Here is a 23,745-nt window from a genome sequence, read left to right as displayed (position 1 = left end):
ACTCCCAGCTTCCAAAAATTTCACGAGTTGGGGTTTTTAAATCCCACTTTCAGAAAATTCCACGATTTGGGGTTTTTAAACCCCAACCTCTGAAAATTTCACGAGTTGGGGTTTTTAAACCCCAACCTCCGAAAATTTCACGAGTTGGGGTTTTTAAACCCCAACCTCCAAAAATTTCACGAGTTGGGCTTTTTAAATCCCAGATTCCAAAAATTCCACGAGTTGGAGTTTTTAAACCCCAACCTCCGAAAATTTCACGAGTTGGGGTTTTTAAATCCCAACTTCCAAAAATTTCACAAGTTGGAGTTTTTAAACCCCAACTTCAAAAAATTCCACGAGTTGGGGTTTTTAAATCCCACTTTCAAAAAATTCCACGAGTTGGGGTTTTTAAACCCCAGATTCCAAAAATTCCACGAGTTGGGGTTTTTAAACCCCAACCTCCGAAAATTTCACGAGTTGGGGTTTTTAAATCCCAGCTTTCAAAAATTTCACGAGTTGGGGTTTTTAAATCCCAACTTCAAAAAATTCCACGAGTTGGGGTTTTTAAACCCCAACTTCCAAAAAATTCACGAATTGAAAATTTCACGAGTTGGTGTTTTTAAACCCCAACCTCCAAAAATTTCACGAATTGGGGTTTTTAAACCCCAACTTCTGAAAATTTCACTAGTTGGGGTTTTTAAATCCCAACTTCCAAAAATTTCACGAGTTGGGGTTTCTAAACCCCAACTTCAAAAAATTTCGCTAGTTGGGGCTTTTAAACCCCAACTTCTAAAAATTTCACGAGTTGGGGTTTTTAAAATCCAACCTCCGAAAATTTCACGAGTTGGAGTTTTTAAACCCCAACTTCCAAAAATTTCACAAGTTGGAGTTTTTAAACCCCAACCTCCGAAAATTTCACGAGTTGGGGTTTTTAAATCCCAACTTCCAAAAATTTCACGAGTTGGAGTTTTTAAACCCCAACTTCCAAAAATTCCACGAGTTGGGGTTTTTAAACCCCAACCTCCAAAAATTTCACGAGATAGGGTTTTTAAATCCCAGCTTCCAAAAATTTCACGAGTTGGGGTTTTTAAATCCCACTTTCAAAAAATTCCACGAGTTGGGGTTTTTAAACCCCAGCTTCCAAAAATTCCACGATTTGGGGTTTTTAAACCCCAACCTCCGAAAATTTCACGAGTTGGGGTTTTTAAACCCCAACGTCCAAAAATTTCACGAGTTGGGGTTTTTAAACCCCAGATTCCAAAAATTCCACGAGTTGGGGTTTTTAAACCCCAGCTTCCAAAAATTCCACGATTTGGGGTTTTTAAACCCCAACCTAAAAAAATTTCACGAGTTGGGGTTTTTAAACCCCAACCTCCAAAAATTTCACGAGTTGGGGTTTTTAAACCCCAACCTCCGAAAATTTCACGAGATGGGGTTTTTAAATCCCAACTTCCAAAAATTTCACGAGTTGGAGTTTTTAAACCCCAACCTCCGAAAATTTCACGAGTTGGAGTTTTTAAACCCCAACTTCCAAAAATTTCACGAGTTGGAGTTTTTAAACCCCAACCTCCGAAAATTTCACGAATTGGGGTTTTTAAACCCCAACCTCCAAAAATTCCACGAGTTGGGGTTTTTAAACCCCAACCTCCAAAAATTTCACGAGTTAGGGTTTTTAAACCCCACCCTCCAAAAATTTCACGAGTTGGGGTCTCTAAACCCCAACTTCAAAAAATTTCACGAGCTGGGGTTTATAAATCCCAACTTCCGAAAATTTCACGAATTGGGGTTTTTAAACCCCAACTTCCAAAAAATTCACGAATTGGGGTTTTTTAACCCCAACCTCCAAAAATTCCACCTCCAAAAATTTCACGAGTTGGGGTTTTTAACCCCCAACCTCCAAAAATTCCACGAGTTGGGGTTTTTAAACCAACTTCCAAAAATTTCACGAGTTGGGGTCTCTAAAACCCAACTTCAAAAAATTTCACGAGTTGAGGTTTTTAAACCCCAATTCTAAAAATTTCACGAGTTGGGGTTTTTAAACCACAACCTCCAAAAATTTCACGAGCTGGGGTTTATAAAATTTTATCCAAAAAAATCCAAAAATTTTACGAGTTGGGGTTTGTTAATCCCAACTTCCAAAAATTCCACGAGTTGGGGTTTTTAAACCCCAACCTCCAAAAATTCCACGAGTTGGGGTTTTTAAACCCCAACCTCCAAAAAGTCCACGAGTTGGGGTTTTTATACCCCAACTTCCAAAAATTTCACGAGTTGGGGTTTTTAAATCCCAACTTCCAAAAATTCCACGAGTTGGGGTTTTTAAACCCCAACCTCCAAAAATTCCACGAGTTGGGGTTTTTAAACCCCAACCTCCAAAAAGTCCACGAGTTGGGGTTTTTATACCCCAACTTCCAAAAATTTCACGAGTTGGGGTTTTTAAATCCCAACTTCCAAAAATTCCACGAGTTGGGGTTTTTAAACCCCAACTTCCAAAAATTCCACGAGTTGGGGTTTTTAAACCCCAACTTCAAAAAATTTCACGCGTTGAGGTTTTTAAACCCCAATTCTAAAAATTTCACGAGTTGGGGTTTTTAAACCCCAACCTCCAAAAATTTCACGAGCTGGGGTTTATAAAATTTTATCCAAAAAAATCCAAAAATTTTACGAGTTGGGGTTTGTTAATCCCAACTTCCAAAAATTCCACGAGTTGGGGTTTTTAAACCCCAACCTCCAAAAATTCCACGAGTTGGGGTATTTAAACCCCAACCTCCAAAAATTCCACGAGTTGGGGTTTTTATACCCCAACTTCCAAAAATTTCACGAGTTGGGGTCTCTAAATCCCAACTTCCAAAAATTCCACGAGTTGGGGTTTTTAAACCCCAACCTCCAAAAATTCCACGAGTTGGGGTTTTTATACCCCAACTTCCAAAAATTCCACGAGTTGGGGTTTTTATACCCCAACTTCCAAAAATTTCACGAGTTGGGGTCTCTAAACCCCAACTTCCAAAAATTCCACGAGTTGGGGTTTTTAAATCCCAACTTCCAAAAATTTCACGAGTTGGGGTTTTAAACCCCAACTTCCAAAAATTCCACGAGTTGGGGTTTTTAAATCCCAACTTCCAAAAATTCCACGAGTTGGGGTTTTTAAACCCCAACCTCCAAAAATTCCACGAGTTGGGGTTTTTATACCCCAACCTCCAAAAATTCCACGAGTTGGGGTTTTTATACCCCAACCTCCAAAAATTTCACGAAGTGGAGTTTTTATACCCTAACTTCCAAAAATTTCACGAGTTGGGGTCTCTAAATCCCAACCTCCAAAAATTCCACGAGTTGGGGTTTTTATACCCCAACCTCCAAAAATTCCACGAGTTGGGGGTTTTAAACCCCAACCTCCAAAAATTCCACGAGTTGGGGTTTTTATACCCCAACCTCCAAAAATTCCACGAGTTGGGGGTTTTAAACCCCAACCTCCAAAAATTCCAAGAGTTGGGATTTTTAAACCCCAACCTCCAAAAATTTCACGAGCTGGGGTTTATAAATCCCAACTTCCAAAAATTCCACGAGTTGGGGTTTTTAAACCCCAACCTCCAAAAATTCCACGAGCTGGGGTTTTTAAACCCCAACCTCCAAAAATTCCACGAGTTGCGGTTTTTGTACCCCAACCTCCAAAAATTTCACGAAGTGGAGTTTTTATACCCCAACTTCCAAAAATTTCACGAGTTGGGGTCTCTAAATCCCAACTTCAAAAAATTTCACAAGTTGGGGTTTTTAAATCCCAACTTCCAAAAATTCCACGGGTGGGGGTTTTTAAGCCCCAACCTCCAAAAATTCCACGAGTTGGGGTTTGTTAATCCCAACTTCCAAAAATTCCACGAGTTGGGGTTTTTAAATCCCAACTTCCAAAAATTCCACGAGTTGGGGTTTTTAAATCCCAACTTCGAAAAATTCCACGGGTGGGGGTTTTTAAATCCCAACTTCCAAAAATTCCACGAGTTGGGGTTTTTAAATCCCAACTTCCAAAAATTTCACGAGTTGGGGTTTTAAACCCCAACCTCCAAAAATTCCACGAGTTGGGTTTTTTAAACCCCAACCTCCAAAAATTCCACGAGTTGCGGTTTTTGTACCCCAACCTCCAAAAATTTCACGAAGTGGAGTTTTTATACCCCAACTTCCAAAAATTTCACGAGTTGGGGTCTCTAAATCCCAACTTCAAAAAATTCCACGAGTTGGGGTTTTTAAACCCCAACCTCCAAAAATTCCACGAGTTGGGGTTTTTAAACCCCAACCTCCAAAAATTCCACGAGTTGGGGGTTTTAAATCCCAACCTCCAAAAATTCCACGATTTGGGGTTTTTAAACCCCAACCTCCAAAAATTTCACGAGCTGAGGTTTATAAATCCCAACTTCGAAAAATTCCACGGGTGGGGGTTTTTTAATCCCAACTTCCAAAAATTTCAAGAGTTGGGGTTTTCAAACCCCAACTTCTAAAAATTCCACGAGTTGGGGTTTTTAAACCCCAACCTCCAAAAATTCCACGAGTTTGGGTTTTTAAACCCCAACCTCCAAAAATTCCACGAGTTGGGGTTTTTAAACCCCAACCTCCAAAAATTCCACGAGTTTGGGTTTTTAAACCCCAACCTCCAAAAATTCCACGAGTTGGGGTTTTTAAACCCCAACCTCCAAAAATTTCAAGAGTTGGGGTTTTCAAACCCCAACTTCTAAAAATTCCACGAGTTGGGGTTTTTAAACCCCAACCTCCAAAAATTCCACGAGTTTGGGTTTTTAAACCCCAACCTCCAAAAATTCCACGAGTTGGGGTTTTTAAACCCCAACCTCCAAAAATTCCACGAGTTTGGGTTTTTAAACCCCAACCTCCAAAAATTCCACGAGTTGGGGTTTTTAAACCCCAACCTCCAAAAATTTCAAGAGTTGGGGTCTCTAAATCCCAACTTCAAAAAATTCCACGAGTTGGGGTTTTTAAACCCCAACCTCCAAAAATTCCACGAGTTGGGGGTTTTAAATCCCAACCTCCAAAAATTCCACGATTTGGGGTTTTTAAACCCCAACCTCCAAAAATTTCACGAGCTGAGGTTTATAAATCCCAACTTCGAAAAATTCCACGGGTGGGGGTTTTTTAATCCCAACTTCCAAAAATTTCAAGAGTTGGGGTTTTCAAACCCCAACTTCTAAAAATTCCACGAGTTGGGGTTTTTAAACCCCAACCTCCAAAAATTCCACGAGTTTGGGTTTTTAAACCCCAACCTCCAAAAATTCCACGAGTTGGGGTTTTTAAACCCCAACCTCCAAAAATTTCAAGAGTTGGGGTTTTTAAACCCCAACTTCTAAAAATTCCACGAGTTGGGGTTTTTAAACCCCAACCTCCAAAAATTCCACGAGTTGGGGTTTTTAAACCCCAACCTCCAAAAATTTCAAGAGTTGGGGTTTTCAAACCCCAACTTCTAAAAATTCCACGAGTTGGGGTTTTTAAACCCCAACCTCCAAAAATTCCACGAGTTTGGGTTTTTAAACCCCAACCTCCAAAAATTCCACGAGTTGGGGTTTTTAAACCCCAACCTCCAAAAATTCTACGAGTTGGGGTTTTTAAACCCCAACCTCCAAAAATTCCACGAGTTTGGGTTTTTAAACCCCAACCTCCAAAAATTCCACGAGTTGGGGTTTTTAAACCCCAACCTCCAAAAATTTCAAGAGTTGGGGTTTTCAAACCCCAACTTCTAAAAATTCCACGAGTTGGGGTTTTTAAACCCCAACCTCCAAAAATTTCAAGAGTTGGGGTTTTTAAACCCCAACCTCCAAAAATTCCACGAGTTGGGGTTTTTAAACCCCAACCTCCAAAAATTTCAAGAGTTGGGGTTTTTAAACCCCAACCTCCAAAAATTCCACGAGTTGGGGTTTTTAAACCCCAACCTCCAAAAATTTCAAGAGTTGGGGTTTTTAAACCCCAACCTCCAAAAATTCCACGAGTTGGGGTTTTTAAACCCCAACCTCCAAAAATTCCACGAGTTGGGGTTCTTAAACCCCAACCTCCAAAAATTTCACGAAGTGGAGTTTTTATACCCCAACTTCCAAAAATTTCACGAGTTGGGGTCTCTAAATCCCAACTTCAAAAAATTTCACGAGTTGGGGTTTTTAAACCCCAACCTCCAAAAATTTCACGAGTTGGGGTTTATAAATTCCAACTTCCAAAAATTTCACGAGTTGGGGTGTCTAAATCCCAACTTCAAAAAATTTCACGAGTTGGGGTTTTTAAACCCCAACCTCCAAAAATTTCACGAGTTGGGGTTTTTAAACCCCAACCTCCAAAAATTTCAAGAGTTGGGGTTTTCAAACCCCAACTTCTAAAAATTCCACGAGTTGGGGTTTTTAAACCCCAACCTCCAAAAATTCCACGAGTTGGGGTTTTTAAACCCCAACCTCCAAAAATTTCAAGAGTTGGGGTTTTCAAACCCCAACTTCTAAAAATTCCACGAGTTGGGGTTTTTAAACCCCAACCTCCAAAAATTCCACGAGTTGGGGTTTTTAAACCCCAACCTCCAAAAATTCCACGAGTTTGGGTTTTTAAACCCCAACCTCCAAAAATTCCACGAGTTGGGGTTTTTAAACCCCAACCTCCAAAAATTCCACTAGTTTGGGTTTTTAAACCCCAACCTCCAAAAATTCCACGAGTTGGGGTTTTTAAACCCCAACCTCCAAAAATTTCAAGAGTTGGGGTTTTCAAACCCCAACTTCTAAAAATTCCACGAGTTGGGGTTTTTAAACCCCAACCTCCAAAAATTCCACGAGTTTGAGTTTTTAAACCCCAACCTCCAAAAATTCCACGAGTTTGGGTTTTTAAACCCCAACCTCCAAAAATTCCACGAGTTGGGGTTTTTAAACCCCAACCTCCAAAAATTTCAAGAGTTGGGGTTTTCAAACCCCAACTTCTAAAAATTCCACGAGTTGGGGTTTTTAAACCCCAACCTCCAAAAATTCCACGAGTTAGGGTTTTTAAACCCCAACCTCCAAAAATTTCAAGAGTTGGGGTTTTTAAACCCCAACTTCTAAAAATTCCACGAGTTGGGGTTTTTAAACCCCAACCTCCAAAAATTCCACGAGTTAGGGTTTTTAAACCCCAACCTCCAAAAATTTCAAGAGTTGGGGTTTTTAAACCCCAACTTCTAAAAATTCCACGAGTTGGGGTTTTTAAACCCCAACCTCCAAAAATTCCACGAGTTTGAGTTTTTAAACCCCAACCTCCAAAAATTCCACGAGTTTGGGTTTTTAAACCCCAACCTCCAAAAATTCCACGAGTTGGGGTTTTCAAACCCCAACTTCTAAAAATTCCACGAGTTGGGGTTTTTAAACCCCAACCTCCAAAAATTCCACGAGTTGGGGTTTTTAAACCCCAACCTCCAAAAATTCCACGAGTTTGGGTTTTTAAACCCCAACCTCCAAAAATTCCACGAGTTGGGGTTTTTAAACCCCAACCTCCAAAAATTCCACGAGTTGGGGTTTTTAAACCCCAACCTCCAAAAATTCCACGAGTTGGGGTTTTTAAACCCCAACCTCCAAAAATTTCACGAAGTGGAGTTTTTATACCCCAACTTCCAAAAATTTCACGAGTTGGGGTCTCTAAATCCCAACTTCAAAAAATTTCACGAGTTGGGGTTTTTAAACCCCAACCTCCAAAAATTTCAAGAGTTGGGGTTTTCAAACCCCAACTTCTAAAAATTCCACGAGTTGGGGTTTTTAAACCCCAACCTCCAAAAATTTCAAGAGTTGGGGTTTTTAAACCCCAACCTCCAAAAATTCCACGAGTTGGGGTTTTTAAACCCCAACCTCCAAAAATTTCAAGAGTTGGGGTTTTTAAACCCCAACTTCTAAAAATTCCACGAGTTGGGGTTTTTAAACCCCAACCTCCAAAAATTCCACGAGTTGGGGTTTTTAAACCCCAACCTCCAAAAATTCCACGAGTTGGGGTTTTTAAACCCTAACCTCCAAAAATTCCACGAGTTGGGGTTTTTAAACCCCAACCTCCAAAAATTTCACGAAGTGGAGTTTTTATACCCCAACTTCCAAAAATTTCACGAGTTGGGGTCTCTAAATCCCAACTTCAAAAAATTTCACGAGTTGGGGTTTTTAAACCCCAACCTCCAAAAATTTCACGAGTTGGGGTCTCTAAACCCCAACCTCCAAAAATTTCACGAGTTGGGGTCTCTAAATCCCAACTTCAAAAAATTTCACGAGTTGGGGTTTTTAAACCCCAACCTCCAAAAATTTCACGAGTTGGGGTTTATAAATTCCAACTTCCAAAAATTTCACGAGTTGGGGTCTCTAAATCCCAACTTCAAAAAATTTCACGAGTTGGGGTTTTTAAACCCCAACCTCCAAAAATTTCACGAGTTGGGGTTTATAAATTCCAACTTCCAAAAATTTCACCAGTTGGGGTTTATAAATTCCAACTTCCAAAAATTTCACCAGTTGGGGTTTATAAATCCCAACCTCCAAAAATTCCACGAGTTGGGGTTTTTAAACCCCAACCTCCAAAAATTTCACGAGTTGGGGTTTTTAAATCCCAACTTCCAAAAATTCCACGAGTTGGGGTTTTTAAACCCCAACCTCTAAAAATTTCACGAGTTGGGGTTTTTAAACCCCAACCTCCAAAAATTCCACGAGTTGGGGTTTTTAAACCCCAACCTCTAAAAATTTCACGAGTTGGGGTTTTTAAACCCCAACCTCCAAAAATTCCACGAGTTGGGGTATTTAAACCCCAACCTCCGAAAATTTCACGAGTTGGGGTTTTTAAACCCCAACCTCCAAAAATTCCACGAGTTGGGGTTTTTAAACCCCAACCTCTAAAAATTTCACGAGTTGGGGTTTTTAAACCCCAACCTCCAAAAATTCCACGAGTTGGGGTTTTTAAACCCCAACCTCCAAAAATTCCACGAGTTGGGGTTTTTAAACCCCAACCTCCAAAAATTCCACGAGTTGGGGTATTTAAACCCCAACCTCCGAAAATTTCACGAGTTGGGGTTTTTAAACCCCAACTTCCAAAAATTCCACGAGTTGGGGTTTTTAAACCCCAACCTCCAAAAATTCCACTAGTTGGGGTTTTTAAATCCCAACTTCCAAAAATTCCACGAGTTGGGGTTTTTAAACCCCAACCTCCAAAAATTCCACGAGTTTAGGTATTTAAACCCCAACCTCCAAAAATTCCACGAGTTTAGGTATTTAAACCCCAACCTCCAAAAATTCCACGAGTTGGGGTTATTAAACCCCAACCTCCAAAAATTTCACGAGTTGGGGTTTTTAAATCCCAACTTCCAAAAATTTCACGAGTTGGGGTTTTTAAATCCCAACTTCCAAAAATTCCACGAGTTCGGGTTTTTAAATCCCAACTTCCAAAAATTTCACGAGTTGGGGTTTTTAAATCCCAACTTCCAAAAATTCCACGAGTTGGGGTTTTAAAACCCCAACCTCCAAAAATTCCACGAGTTGGGGTTTTAAACCCCAACCTCCAAAAATTCCACGAGTTGGGGTTTTAAACCCCAACCTCCCAAAATTCCACGAGTTGGGGTTTTTAAACCCCAACCTCCAAAAATTTCACGAGTTGGGGTTTTTAAACCCCAACCTCCAAAAATTCCACGAGTTGGGGTTTTAAACCCCAACCTCCAAAAATTCCACGAGTTGGGGTTTTAAACCCCAACCTCTAAAAATTTCACGAGTTGGGGTTTTTAAACCCCAACCTCCAAAAATTCCACGAGTTGGGGTTTTTAAACCCCAACCTCCAAAAATTCCACGAGTTGGGTTTTTAAACCCCAACCTCCAAAAATTCCACGAGTTGGGGTTTTTAAACCCCAACCTCCAAAAATTTCACGAGTTGGGGTTTTTAAATCCCAACTTCTAAAAATTCCACGAGTTGGGGTTTTTAAACCCCAACCTCCAAAAATTTCACGAGTTCGGGTTTTTGAATCCCTTCCTTCCAAAAATTTCACGAGTTGGGGTTTTTAAATCCCAACTTCCAAAAATTCCACGAGTTGGGGTTTTTAAACCCCAACCTCCAAAAATTCCACGAGTTGGGGTTTTAAACCCCAACCTCCAAAAATTCCACGAGTTGGGGTTTTAAACCCCAACCTCCAAAAATTCCACGAGTTGGGGTTTTTAAACCCCAACCTCCAAAAATTTCACGAGTTGGGGTTTTTAAATCCCAACTTCCAAAAATTCCACGAGTTGGGGTTTTTAAACCCTAACCTCCAAAAATTCCACGAGTTGGGGTTATTAAACCACAACCTCCAAAAATTCCACGAGTTTGGGTTTTTAAACCCCAACCTCCAAAAATTCCACGAGTTGGGGTTTTTAAACCCCAACCTCCAAAAATTCCACTAGTTTGGGTTTTTAAACCCCAACCTCCAAAAATTCCACGAGTTGGGGTTTTTAAACCCCAACCTCCAAAAATTTCAAGAGTTGGGGTTTTCAAACCCCAACTTCTAAAAATTCCACGAGTTGGGGTTTTTAAACCCCAACCTCCAAAAATTCCACGAGTTTGAGTTTTTAAACCCCAACCTCCAAAAATTCCACGAGTTTGGGTTTTTAAACCCCAACCTCCAAAAATTCCACGAGTTGGGGTTTTTAAACCCCAACCTCCAAAAATTTCAAGAGTTGGGGTTTTCAAACCCCAACTTCTAAAAATTCCACGAGTTGGGGTTTTTAAACCCCAACCTCCAAAAATTCCACGAGTTAGGGTTTTTAAACCCCAACCTCCAAAAATTTCAAGAGTTGGGGTTTTTAAACCCCAACTTCTAAAAATTCCACGAGTTGGGGTCTCTAAACCCCAACTTCAAAAAATTTCACGCGTTGAGGTTTTTAAACCCCAACTTCTAAAAATTCCACGAGTTGGGTTTTTAAACCCCAACCTCCAAAAATTCCACGAGTTGGGGTTTTTAAATCCCAACCTCCAAAAATTTCACGAGTTGGGGTCTCTAAACCCCAACTTCAAAAAATTTCACGAGTTGGGGTCTCTAAACCCCAACTTCAAAAAATTTCACGAGTTGGGGTCTCTAAACCCCAACTTCTAAAAATTTCACGAGTTGGGGTTTTTAAACCCCAACCTCCAAAAATTCCACGAGTTGGGTTTTTAAACCCCAACCTCCAAAAATTCCACGAGTTGGGGTTTTTAAACCCCAACCTCCAAAAATTTCACGAGTTCGGGTTTTTAAATCCCAACTTCCAAAAATTTCACGAGTTGGGGTTTTTAAATCCCAACTTCCAAAAATTCCACGAGTTGGGGTTTTAAAACCCCAACCTCCAAAAATTTCACGAGTTCGGGTTTTTAAATCCCAACTTCCAAAAATTTCACGAGTTGGGGTTTTTAAATCCCAACTTCCAAAAATTCCACGAGTTGGGGTTTTAAAACCCCAACCTCCAAAAATCCCACGAGTTGGGGTTTTAAACCCCAACCTCCAAAAATTCCACGAGTTGGGGTTTTAAACCCCAACCTCCAAAAATTCCACGAGTTGGGGTTTTTAAACCCCAACCTCCAAAAATTTCACGAGTTGGGGTTTTTAAATCCCAACCTCCAAAAATTTCACGAGTTGGGGTTTTTAAACCCCAACTTCTAAAAATTTCACGAGTTGGGGTCTCTAAACCCCAACTTCTAAAAATTTCACGAGTTGGGGTCTCTAAACCCCAACTTCAAAAAATTTCACGCGTTGAGGTTTTTAAACCCCAACTTCTAAAAATTCCACGAGTTGGGTTTTTAAACCCCAACCTCCAAAAATTCCACGAGTTGGGGTTTTTAAATCCCAACCTCCAAAAATTTCACGAGTTGGGGTCTCTAAACCCCAACTTCAAAAAATTTCACGAGTTGGGGTCTCTAAACCCCAACTTCAAAAAATTTCACGAGTTGGGGTCTCTAAACCCCAACTTCTAAAAATTTCACGAGTTGGGGTCTCTAAACCCCAACTTCAAAAAATTTCACGCGTTGAGGTTTTTAAACCCCAACTTCTAAAAATTCCACGAGTTGGGTTTTTAAACCCCAACTTCCAAAAATTCCACGAGTTGGGTTTTTAAACCCCAACTTCCAAAAATTCCACGAGTTGGGTTTTTAAACCCCAACCTCCAAAAATTCCACGAGTTGGGGTTTTTAAATCCCAACCTCCAAAAATTTCACGAGTTGGGGTCTCTAAACCCCAACTTCAAAAAATTTCACGCGTTGAGGTTTTTAAACCCCAACTTCCAAAAATTTCACGAGTTGGGGTTTTTAAATCCCAACTTCCAAAAATTCCACGAGTTGGGGTTTTTAAACCCCAACCTCCAAAAATTCCACGAGTTGGGTTTTTAAACCCCAACCTCCAAAAATTCCACGAGTTGGGGTTTTTAAACCCCAACCTCCAAAAATTTCACGAGTTGGGGTCTCTAAACCCCAACCTCCAAAAATTCCACGAGTTGGGGTTTTTAAACCCCAACCTCCAAAAATTCCACGAGTTGGGGTTTTTAAACCCCAAACTCCAAAAATTCCACGAGTTGGGGTATTTAAACCCCAACCTCCAAAAATTCCACGAGTTGGGGTTTTTAAACCCCAACCTCCAAAAATTCCACGAGTTGGGGTTTTTAAACCCCAACCTCCAAAAATTCCACGAGTTGGGGTTTTTAAACCCCAACCTCCAAAAATTTCACGAGTTGGGGTCTCTAAACCCCAACTTCAAAAAATTTCACGCGTTGAGGTTTTTAAACCCCAACTTCTAAAAATTTCACGAGTTGGGGTTTTTAAACCCCAACCTCCAAAAATTTCACGAGCTGGGGTTTATAAATCCCAACCTCCAAAAATTCCACGAGCTGGGGTTTTTAAACCCCAACCTCCAAAAATTCCACGAGTTGGGGTTTTTAAACCCCAACATCCAAAAATTTCACGAGTTGGAGTTTTTAAACCCCAACTTCCAAAAATTTCACGAGTTGGGTTTTTTAAACCCCAACTTCTAAAAATTTCACGAGTTTGGGTTTTTAAACCCCAACCTCCAAAAATTCCACGAGTTGGGGTTTTTAAATCCCAACCTCCAAAAATTTCACGAGTTGGGGTCTCTAAACCCCAACTTCAAAAAATTTCACGAGTTGGGGTCTCTAAACCCCAACTTCAAAAAATTTCACGAGTTGGGGTCTCTAAACCCCAACTTCTAAAAATTTCACGAGTTGGGGTCTCTAAACCCCAACTTCAAAAAATTTCACGCGTTGAGGTTTTTAAACCCCAACTTCTAAAAATTTCACGAGTTGGGGTTTTTAAACCCCAACCTCCAAAAATTTCACGAGCTGGGGTTTATAAATCCCAACCTCCAAAAATTTCACGAGCTGGGGTTTTTAAACCCCAACCTCCAAAAATTCCACGAGTTGGGGTTTTTAAACCCCAACCTCCAAAAATTTCACGAGTTGGAGTTTTTAAACCCCAACTTCCAAAAATTTCACGAGTTGGGTTTTTTAAACCCCAACTTCCGAAAATTTCACGAAGTGGAGTTTTTAAACCCCAACTTCCAAAAATTTCACGAGTTGGGGTCTCTAAAACCCAACTTCAAAAAATTTCACGAGTTGGGGTTTTTAAAATCCAACCTCCGAAAATTTCACGAGTTGGGGTTTTTAAAATCCAACCTCCGAAAATTTCACGAGTTGGGGTTTTTAAACCCCAACCTCCGAAAATTTCACGAGTTGGGTTTTTAAACCCCAACCTCCAAAAATTCCACGAGTTGGGGTTTTTAAACCCCAACCTCCAAAAATTTCACGAGTTGGGGTTTTTAAACCCCAACCTCCAAAAATTTCACGAGCTGGGGTTTATAAATCCCAACCTCCAAAAATTTCACGAGTTGGGGTTTATGGATCCCAACTTCCAAAAATTTCACGAGTTGGGGTCTCTAAATCCCAACTTCAAAAAATTTCACGAGCTGGGGTTTATAAATCCCAACTTCCAAAAATTTCACGAGTTGGAGTTTTTAAACCCCAACCTCCGAAAATTTCACGAGTTGGAGTTTTTAAACCCCAACTTCCAAAAAATTCACGAATTGGGGTTTTTAAACCCCAACCTCCAAAAATTTCACGAGTTGGGGTTTTTAAATCCCAACTTCCAAAAATTCCACGAGTTGGGGTTTTTAAACCCCAACCTCCAAAAATTTCACGAGTTGGGGTTTTTAAACCCCAACCTCCGAAAATTTCACGAGTTGGAGTTTTTAAACCCCAACTTCCAAAAAATTCACGAATTGGGGTTTTTAAACCCCAACCTCCAAAAATTTCATGAGTTAGGGTTTTTAAATCCCAGCTTTCAAAAATTCCACGAGTTGGGGTTTTTAAACCCCAACCTCCAAAAATTTCACGAGTTGGGGTTTTTAAATCCCAACTTCCAAAAATTCCACGAGTTGGGGTTTTTAAATCCGAACCTCCAAAAATTTCACGAGTTGGGGTTTTTAAATCCCAACTTCCAAAAATTCCACGAGTTGGGGTTTTTAAACCCCAACCTCCAAAAATTCCACGATTTGGGGTTTTTAAACCCCAACCTCCAAAAATTTCACGAGTTGGGGTTTTTAAATCCCAAATTCCAAAAATTCCACGAGTTGGGGTTTTTAAATCCCAGCTTCCAAAAATTCCACGAGTTGGGGTTTTTAAACCCCAACCTCCAAAAATTCCACGAGTTGGGGTTTTTAAATCCCAACTTCCAAAAATTCCACGAGTTGGGGTTTTTAAATCCCAGCTTCCAAAAATTCCACGAGTTGGGGTTTTTAAACCCCAACCTCCAAAAATTTCACGAGTTGGTGTTTTTAAATCCCAAATTCCAAAAATTCCACGAGTTGGGGTTTTTAAATCCCAAATTCCAAAAATTCCACGAGTTGGGGTTTTTAAATCCCAGCTTCCAAAAATTCCACGAGTTGGGGTTTTTAAACCCCAACCTCCAAAAATTTCACGAGTTGGGGTTTTTAAACCCCAACCTCCAAAAATTCCACGAGTTGGGGTTTTTAAACCCCAACCTCCAAAAATTCCAGGAGTTGGGGTTCTTAAATCCCAACTTCCAAAAATTCCACGAGTTGGGGTTTTTAAACCCCAACCTCCAAAAATTCCACGAGTTGGGGTTTTTAAATCCCAACTTCCAAAAATTTCACGAGTTTGGGGTTTTTAAACCTCAACCTCCAAAAATTCCACGAGTTGGGGTTTTTAAATCCACGAGTTGGGGTTTTTAAACCCCAACCTCCAAATATTTTAGGAGTTGGGGTTTTTAAATCCTGATGTGTTTCAGACAATTTGGAGTTGATTTAGCCATGTCCGTCCGTTAGTGGTTGGAGCGCAAGATAACTCTCGAACGGATCTGCCGATTCGGTCCACAATTTGGTCTTCGTAATATTTTGTGCAAACTTAGCAAAAGTTAAAAAAATTTTCCGAAAAATTGTGCGCACGATAACTTTTGATGGGAGTGACCGATTTGGTCTATCTTTACACATCCTAAAATATCTAGCAGATATAGATCAGGTTCATATAAGGACTATATTTCTTCACTCCTTCGGTTACCTCCCACACAAAATTTTGGATAAATTCACTTTAAGATCTGCTCTCGAATCACTTCAATTTTTGTTGAAGCAACATGCATTCGCTACTCCAATTACGACAGAAAAAGTTTTTTCAGGGGCAAGTCCATACTTCTTGAGAAAACAGCCTGAATATTGTAAAAAAAACCCCTATGGCACGTTATGTAGTGGCTGGAGGGCTCGAACCGAATACTGCGTTCGTCTACACTTTGGATATTGTTGTATTTCATCGAATATTGGATGAAATGCGAAGGTGGTGCTTATAGGTTCACTTCTTCCGGTACCTCCCCCACAAAAGTTCGAAAATATTTGCTAAAATGTTACGTACGATTTCTCATAGACGTAGCAACCGATTTAGTCCGAACTTTGGTTTTCTAAATATGTGGAAACTTAGTTTATGTTCAAATTTGGGCCATATCTGTAGAATCCTTGTGGTACCACTCATACAATGTTCAACATTTTTGTGTGGTTTGAGGTTACTTATGGAATTTTTACTGAAGGTTTTCCTAGTGGTCCCGTTTACAGCGATATTATGTTTTTCGTAGACTAGTGTGATAAAAAAGCTCTATCTATCAATATCGCCCCAAATTTTTGATCTTTAATCCTATCCATACTTTTGTCGGTTCATACGCCCACAATTTTGAAAACCCCCCTAAATACATATTTTTTTTTTTTTTTTTTTTTTTTGAGAAAAATTACTTCAATCCGCACAGACTGAGGGTATATCTCTGTCGACAAAGCCGACTGATACTTTTTTACTTGTTCAATGACCAAAAACCAACAAACATGGATTTAAAAAGAGATCGACGGCCATCACCAAGAGTAGATTTTTTAAAGAATTTTTCAACGACCATCAGACCACCAATCGTGGATTTTTTTAAAGAATTTTTTTTTTCAATAATCATGAGATCACCAAACGTGGATTTTTAACGATTTTTTTTTTCAACGATCATCAGATCACCAAACTCTAATTTTTTAAAAAATTTTTTAACGGCTATCAGGCCATGAAACTTGGATATTAAACAATTTTTTCAGACCACGAAACGTCCATCTGACCACAAAATGTGGATTTTCTAAAGATTAAATTTTCAACGACCATCAGACCCGCAGGCGTGGTTTTAAAGAATTTTTTTCAACGACCATTAGACCATAGGCGTTTTTTTTAAGATTTTTTTTTAAACGACCATCAGACCACCATTCGTGGATTTTTTAAGAATTTTTTTAAACGACCATCAGACCACGAAACATGGGCTTTTTTAACTACCGTCAGACCACTTTGTTAGACCGGTGACTATCTACGTAGATCATCATGTCTGCGGCGGTTTTAGCTTGCAAGAACACTTTGGAGGCCCTAAAATCAATCGTAATTTTATGTTGAATCCCGGGTCATTGCAACATCAAAGGAAATTAAATAGCGGAGGAAATGGCGCATCCCGGATGGAAGTCAGCTGATGTTGCGATCGTCAATTCGATCAAGCCATTTCATGCGACAGTTAGAACAATGAATGAAGTCCGACATAACACTAACGGTAGGAATAATTATGGCTCGCGGTAGTATAAGATCTATGTCATGCAAATGAAAAAAATATGAAATTGCTGACTACTGCAGGTTATGCGAAGATGAAGCAGCAAGAGAGACAATCAAGCACTTATTGAGGGTTATTTTGAGCGTAAATTCCCCATTAATTCTCTCGCCTTAAACTTAAAATGGCGGAACGACAAAACTCATGGCGAATTTTCGTTCAGAATACAGCGGATTATATCGGTCTCCATTACTCATGACCAGAGAACTGCGAAAAATGGATGAACACACGATCCAATCTCTGGCAACTTTTTGCCGAGCCAACAAGTCTGCTTCTCCTCCCCAAGAGACTGAGATGACTGCAGCGAGAAAGAACTACAGCACCAAATTACATGAATAACACATCTACACTCTTTATATTTCTTAAAATCCTGTAATATCTTCCTTCTGTGCACAATAAGAGTGAAGTAGTTATCTACTACCACAGCTATGCGCCCTTTAATCTACCATAACCTACATATCTGCTAAAATGGATATATAGTAGTGTCGGCCATAATAATAATCCAAATTTGGTTCATGTTTTTAGGATGTAGGCTCCATTCCACTTTAGTCATTGGTATTCTCGTTTAACAAAATTATGAAATACTTTCCTAATAATCCAAATTTAATTGAATGCAATTTTTCGAATTTGAAAAAAGAAATATTATATGTATAGACATATGTAAGTGTATGGGTGAGTTAGAAAACTAAATATTATTGCAATACGATTACAAGACCATGCAATAGTACCCTGCAAGCAAAAACTATCGCAGAAGTGACTTCGGCGTGTCGCCCAGGTCGATGAAAACAGTCGCGGCGATAGTCGCAGAAGTCACCCTGAAGTCACCTCCGTTATGAAGAAATGAACCACGCCGGCGTGTCGTCTTGGAAGTCACTCCAGCGAACTTCTTGAAGATCATTTCCGCGATAGTTCTAGAAATTAAAAAAATATTTTTTTCTTTTTATTTTAATTTAATTTTTTATTTTTATTTATTTTTTTTATTTTCGTCTATTTTTTCTTTATTTTTCTTCTATTTTGGAGAAATTAGTCTTTTCAATTTCCGCCTACATTAATTTTGTCATTTTAAAAATGTGATGTTTTGTTGCTTGACTTGGGAAGCGAACCCGGACCTTCAGAGTGCAATGCGAGTATGCTTACCATTGCACCACCGCCTCATATAATCATCAGATAGAAAATGTTCTATATTTGATCAAATGTGTTGAATCATTAAATAAATGTAAACAATCGCCTTGGAAGTCACTCCGAAGTGTCGGCATACGCGATAAAACGTAATCACAATAAGGCTATAGAAAATGTTTGTGTAATTCACCAACGATCTTCCTTGGCGTGTCTCCGGAGTGACCTCTTAGGCGAGGGAGTGCGAAACTCACTTCTAATTGCTGGCAGGGTATCCCCACATTATTTCCCTCTTTTCTCTTGGTTTTCCGTTTGTCTTGGAGGATTGTGGGTGTATGGGTCGATATACTTGCATTTCGAGTTTTTGTATACTCAGCAAATAGAACATTGCCGTCAACTACAAACACTTAGCAGTTATAACTTGTTTTTGCTGGCATAGCATAACGTCGTCTCATTGCCATTTTCATGGAAGACTTCATACAAAAACACTGTGGGAGTTTGCTGTTCCTTTTCTTCTATGTCGAGCAGGATGTATCCCACTGCATTTTTTTAGTTGTTGGCAATGAAGTTTTCTGCTTTTAACGTCTTGAGTTTTCTTTCTTTTTTTTATTTTTTTCGACACTAGTGAAAGTATTGTGATCTATATGTACAAACAAAATATGCTGTAAATAAATATATATGTATGTATAAATTAATTTTTAGAATTTGAAGTTTATAGTTTTTAAATCTATTTTTATCAAGATTCTAAAAGCAAATATTTTATAATAATTAAATTATGTATGTTTATCTATATTATATTATCGTGGATATATTTGAATATTTAAAATGCAAAGAAACATGATTACAAAAGCATTTACAATAGTGATTTATTTTTCTAGCAGTGATTAAATACATCTATGGAATGGAATAGATTTCATGTAATGGGATATTGTTTCATTTATAATATGACTTCAATTCCAAAATAAATACATGAATAAAAAATAGTATATATTACTTTCGAAAATAGATATTATTGACTCAATAAATGTATCCCTAATACCATCCCTTCTTATTTTATATACATACATAAATACATATTTTGTTGTAAACCACCCGCTAGCTGTTTACACAGACCAATGCTCACATTCCCAAACTAAGTTGTAGTTTCTTTTACGACGCAAGAATGGACTAAAAATGCAACAGACCAAAAACCGGATATTGGCAAATGACCAAAATGTTCTTATAATATCCATATATTATCATGCACCCTCCCTCTATATAACCCGATAAACGATTACGACAATCTTTCTTTGCATTATCCTCATCAGCATCACCAATGCTAACGACTTCGTATGCATTGTCCACACAAAAAAAAACTGCAACAAATATAGAACACAAATAACTATGAAATTTAACTGGATTTCTATACTAAATAAAATTTTATATTACAATATACATAAAAACAAACACAAAATCATAAGGACACTTGTACCTTGTTTTATGTTTTTTTTAAGGAAGGGAATTAAATGAATGTGATTTCCATTTTTATGGGAATAGAAAAATATTCTGGACAGAGTTTTGTCATCATATATTATAAGGTAATATTTGGAACATACCCCCTGCCTATGTATATGTGTCTCTGATCGATAATATTGGTATGTTTATTCGTACTTAACAGCGATCGGATTTGTTTTCCGAAGCTTTCTGTAGTCATTATCACATGTAAGCGATGCATATGAAAAACGTATTTGTTTAACAGAATTTATAGGATTGAGTTGAAGCGTTCACATCACTATCTTTAATTAAACTTATAATTATAAGCTCCTCCTATCAACTGTTGTTTAATCATATCCACTACAATCAAGTCAATCCCAGCACTATACAACCTGTATAACCTACCAACGTTCAATAAAATAAAATGGGCATATTTTCACGCCTTCGGATGGGACATAGTATAGCTATACATCAACACCTATTGAACAAAATGTAGACAACAAATGTCCAAATTGTAATGATATCTGCCCAGTTCAACATATTTTAGAAGGATGCGCCTCTTACAACAATACCCGTCTCGCCTTCTCAACAACGGTGGACTGAATATCCTTAAATACCCTACAGCAGCAAACATCAATAAAATTATTATTAGATATACGCACTATTCCATAATTTCGAATAAATAGTCCCATACTTAACTTTGCTATCGATCTTTTCCTGCACTATCCGCAACATATTGATTGAATTACGCATAATTAAAGTTCACAGGCTCTTATCTAAGAATTTCAGTGACGATGCTCATTCTCCCTTACTGAAAGGCTTGATGAAGTCATTTCGACTTCTTAATTAAAGACTGTGCAGACGTAGAAAATTCAGCAACCTTTTCTTCATGAAATGTTACCGAGATATTGGCTCAATGCTTCCGTTTTTGTCATTGGTGGAATTTTAAGGTCTAAATTGCATTGATATTGTCCATACCTTCCGGTCCTCAAAAGAGTGATTACATTGAAAAAATGTCATGAAGTTAGGAGTTCTTAGATCTAGTTCCCCACTAGAGCAATTTCATGATATCGCTTTACTATGATCCCGGATCGAATTTCATAGTAAAGTAATATCATGAAATTGCTGTAGTGGGAAACTCCATCTAAGAACACCTAATTTTATGACATTTTTTATACCCTCAGCATTTATGCTAACGAGGGTATATACACTTTCATACGGACAAAATGTGCCTCATCGAAATAATGGTTTTAGACCCCAAGTATGTTTGGACGAAATGTGTTTCAGACAATTTGGAGTCGATTGAGCAATGTCCGTCCGTCTGTCTGTCTGGCTGGCTGGAGCGCACGATAACTCTCGAACGGATCAATCGATTCGATCCAAATGTTGGCTTTCGTAATATTTTGTCCAAACTTAGTTTAAGTTCGAAGATGGGTTATATTGGTCCACTCCTTCCGGTACCTCCCCCACAAAAGTTCGGAAATGTTCGGAAAATTTGAACGTACGATAACTCTTGAAGGTAGTAACCGATTTGGTCCATAATTTGCAAATCGTGAAATGTCTACCGCACTTAGATGAGTTTTTAATATGGACTCAATCGTTCCACTCCTTCGGGTACCTCCCACACAAAATTTGGGATAGGTTCAGTTTAGCACCTGCTCTCGAATCGATTTGATTTTTGTTTTAGCAACTTGTATTCACAGCCTCCTGTACCACGGTACAAGTTTCATCAGGGGCAAGTTCACACTTCCTGAGAAAATAGCCCCAAAGTTAAAAAAAAAACCTATAACACCGTGTGAGGTGGTTGGAGCGCAAGATAACTCTCGAATGGATCTGTCGATTCCGTCCATAATTTGGCCTTAGTAATATTTTGTCCAAACATAGTTTACGTTCGAAGATAAGCTATATCGGTCCACTCCTTCAGGTACCTCCCCCACAAAAGTTCAAAAATGGTCGGAAAATTTTTTTCGTGCGGTAACTCTTGAAGGGAGTGGCCGAATTAGCGAGTTGGTCCATACTTTACACATCCTAATATATCTACCAGATATAGATCAGGTTCGAATATGGACTATATTTGTCTACTCCTTCTGGTACCTCTCACACAAAATTTCGGATAAGTTCACTTTAAGACCTGCTCCCGAATCACTTTGATTTTTGTTGAAGCGATTTTCATTCGCTACCTCCATTACGACGGTAAAAGTTTTTTCAGGGGCAAGTCCATATTTCTTGGTTAAACAGCCCGAAAGGTGTAAAAAAACCCTATGTCACCATATGGGAGGTCGGAGAGCACGATAACTCTCGAAATGTTCAACCGATTTGGTCCAACATTTGGTCTTCGTCATATTATATCCAAACTTAGTTTCATGGGCAATACCGGTCCACTTTCGTTACTTCTCCCCAATATTTAAAAAATGTCAATAAAATGCTAGGACGATATCACTTGAATGAGGCAACCAATTTGGTCCAAACTTTGGATCTCCTAATATTTTTAGCAAAATGTAGTTTAACTCCTAAAATGGCCTATATCGGTCCTCCCTAAGGGTACCTGCGCTACAAAAGTTCAACATTTGTGTCTTAGGGCAGTTAATTCCTAATCCAAATTTTTGTCGGCAAGTTCAAATGTCCAAAAAGGGCCACACAATTCTGAAGAGACCTTAAATACATTCGATCTGTCCGTAGGTGAAAGTTTCACTTCACATTGGCTGAGGGTATATATCTGTCGGCAAAGCCGACTGACACTTTTTTACTTGTTTTCAATGAGATCACTCTAGTATGGACCGGGACTACCTTAACATGTGCATATATAAACATTTAGTTGTTCACATTTTAATGGGAATGTGACATCTTTACCTGGCCTTTTGTGCTGGAGGTTCCAAATGCTTAGATTCAAACTTTTGGTTTGGTTTCGATTTATAGAAGGAGATAGAAGTGAGTTCCAATCTTGACATGGGCTTCAGGGTTTCTCCTGCAGATTTCCAACACTTAATCACTCAAAGTAAAGTTTTTGTATATTTTGTGAAACCTGGCTGAAGGAGCTACAGGCAAATTATTTACACTTTTATATAAGCAGCCCTGATTAAAAAATATACATTCATTCAATTGGTAGTCCATACTTCCCGAAATATAAAGCATAACAGTTCTCTCAGAACTTAATCACATTTCTTTGGGTCTTCTCCAAACCCATTTAAAAGCATAAAATTGTAGTTGGGATAAAAAATTATAAGGGATAAGTTGTTTGACATGGATCTATGGACATAGACCAACACCTGTTATTAAATCCCACTTCAAAAATTAGTCTTCGAAAGCAAATTTTGTGTCGAGACGTGTCGATCTATTCTCTTAGATTCCTGTAATCAAGCTGAGGTTTCCATTTTTAAGTCAATGTTTTACTCGGACTTCGGAAAGGACCCCAAATCTCCCACTAATATTGTTGGTTATAGCTCCTTAATGTAGACTCCTACTCCGCATCCTGATTTTAACTAGCTGAATAAACAATTTTATGTACTTACCATACCTTACTTGCCCACCATACATGGAATAGATTGTTTAAAATTGCGATCCCATACTCAATCTGTAAAATAAGTATTTCATATAGGTAATCGTGTATCTACAAAATCGAACGGAAACAATCAGTAGCATACCATTTCCAGACGTTTTAACAGACAAATTGCGGGAATACAGCTATAGACCTCCGTCATTTATTTATTTTATTTATATAATATTGCAATGTTTGTTATGAACTTTCACACACTTTTAAGGCCCTTTTTATTGGACAAATATTCCGTTCTTTTTTCTTTAAAACACATTTTTAATATAAAATCTGAATTTAAAATGGAAATGTATATTGACATTCCATGTCAACAGCAAAAATTTCCCGGCAAGAAATTGCAACTCAATACAAGGTTGTTTTTTTGTGGAACATTTTTGTTTTGCCTTAAGGAAACATTAGACTTTATGATTTATAGGAGTTGACGCTTACGCGAAAGTTAATCGATTTACTTGGAGGAACAATTATTGTTATTTATGTAATTCGAAAATAATTAATTTCAA

At 38.6% G+C, this 23,745-nt stretch overlaps 1 protein-coding gene across 2 annotated transcripts in view; it reads right to left on the bottom strand.

The window, feature by feature from the left end:
• Teh1 (tipE homolog 1 phospholipid transfer protein) overlaps positions 1 to 23,464 on the bottom strand; it is a 507,587-nt gene extending 484,123 nt beyond the window's left edge. Inside the window, exons 1-2 of one of the 2 annotated variants that reach the window (XR_012410187.1) lie at positions 23,337 to 23,464; positions 23,210 to 23,266 (exon numbers count right to left, since the gene is read on the bottom strand). The gene's annotated coding sequence lies outside the window, so the exon portion shown is untranslated. Of the gene's footprint in view, positions 1 to 23,204; positions 23,267 to 23,336 lie in introns of both variants that reach the window. The other variant, XM_073967243.1, reaches the window with a different exon arrangement.
• Positions 23,465 to 23,745: the final 281 nt, after the last annotated feature.

Source organism: Musca autumnalis, unplaced genomic scaffold (genome assembly GCF_047663935.1).
Source record: "Musca autumnalis isolate F117 unplaced genomic scaffold, ASM4766393v1 scaffold_1, whole genome shotgun sequence".
NCBI lineage: Eukaryota > Metazoa > Arthropoda > Insecta > Diptera > Muscidae > Musca > Musca autumnalis.
This window is presented reverse-complemented; position numbering and strand designations above follow the sequence as displayed.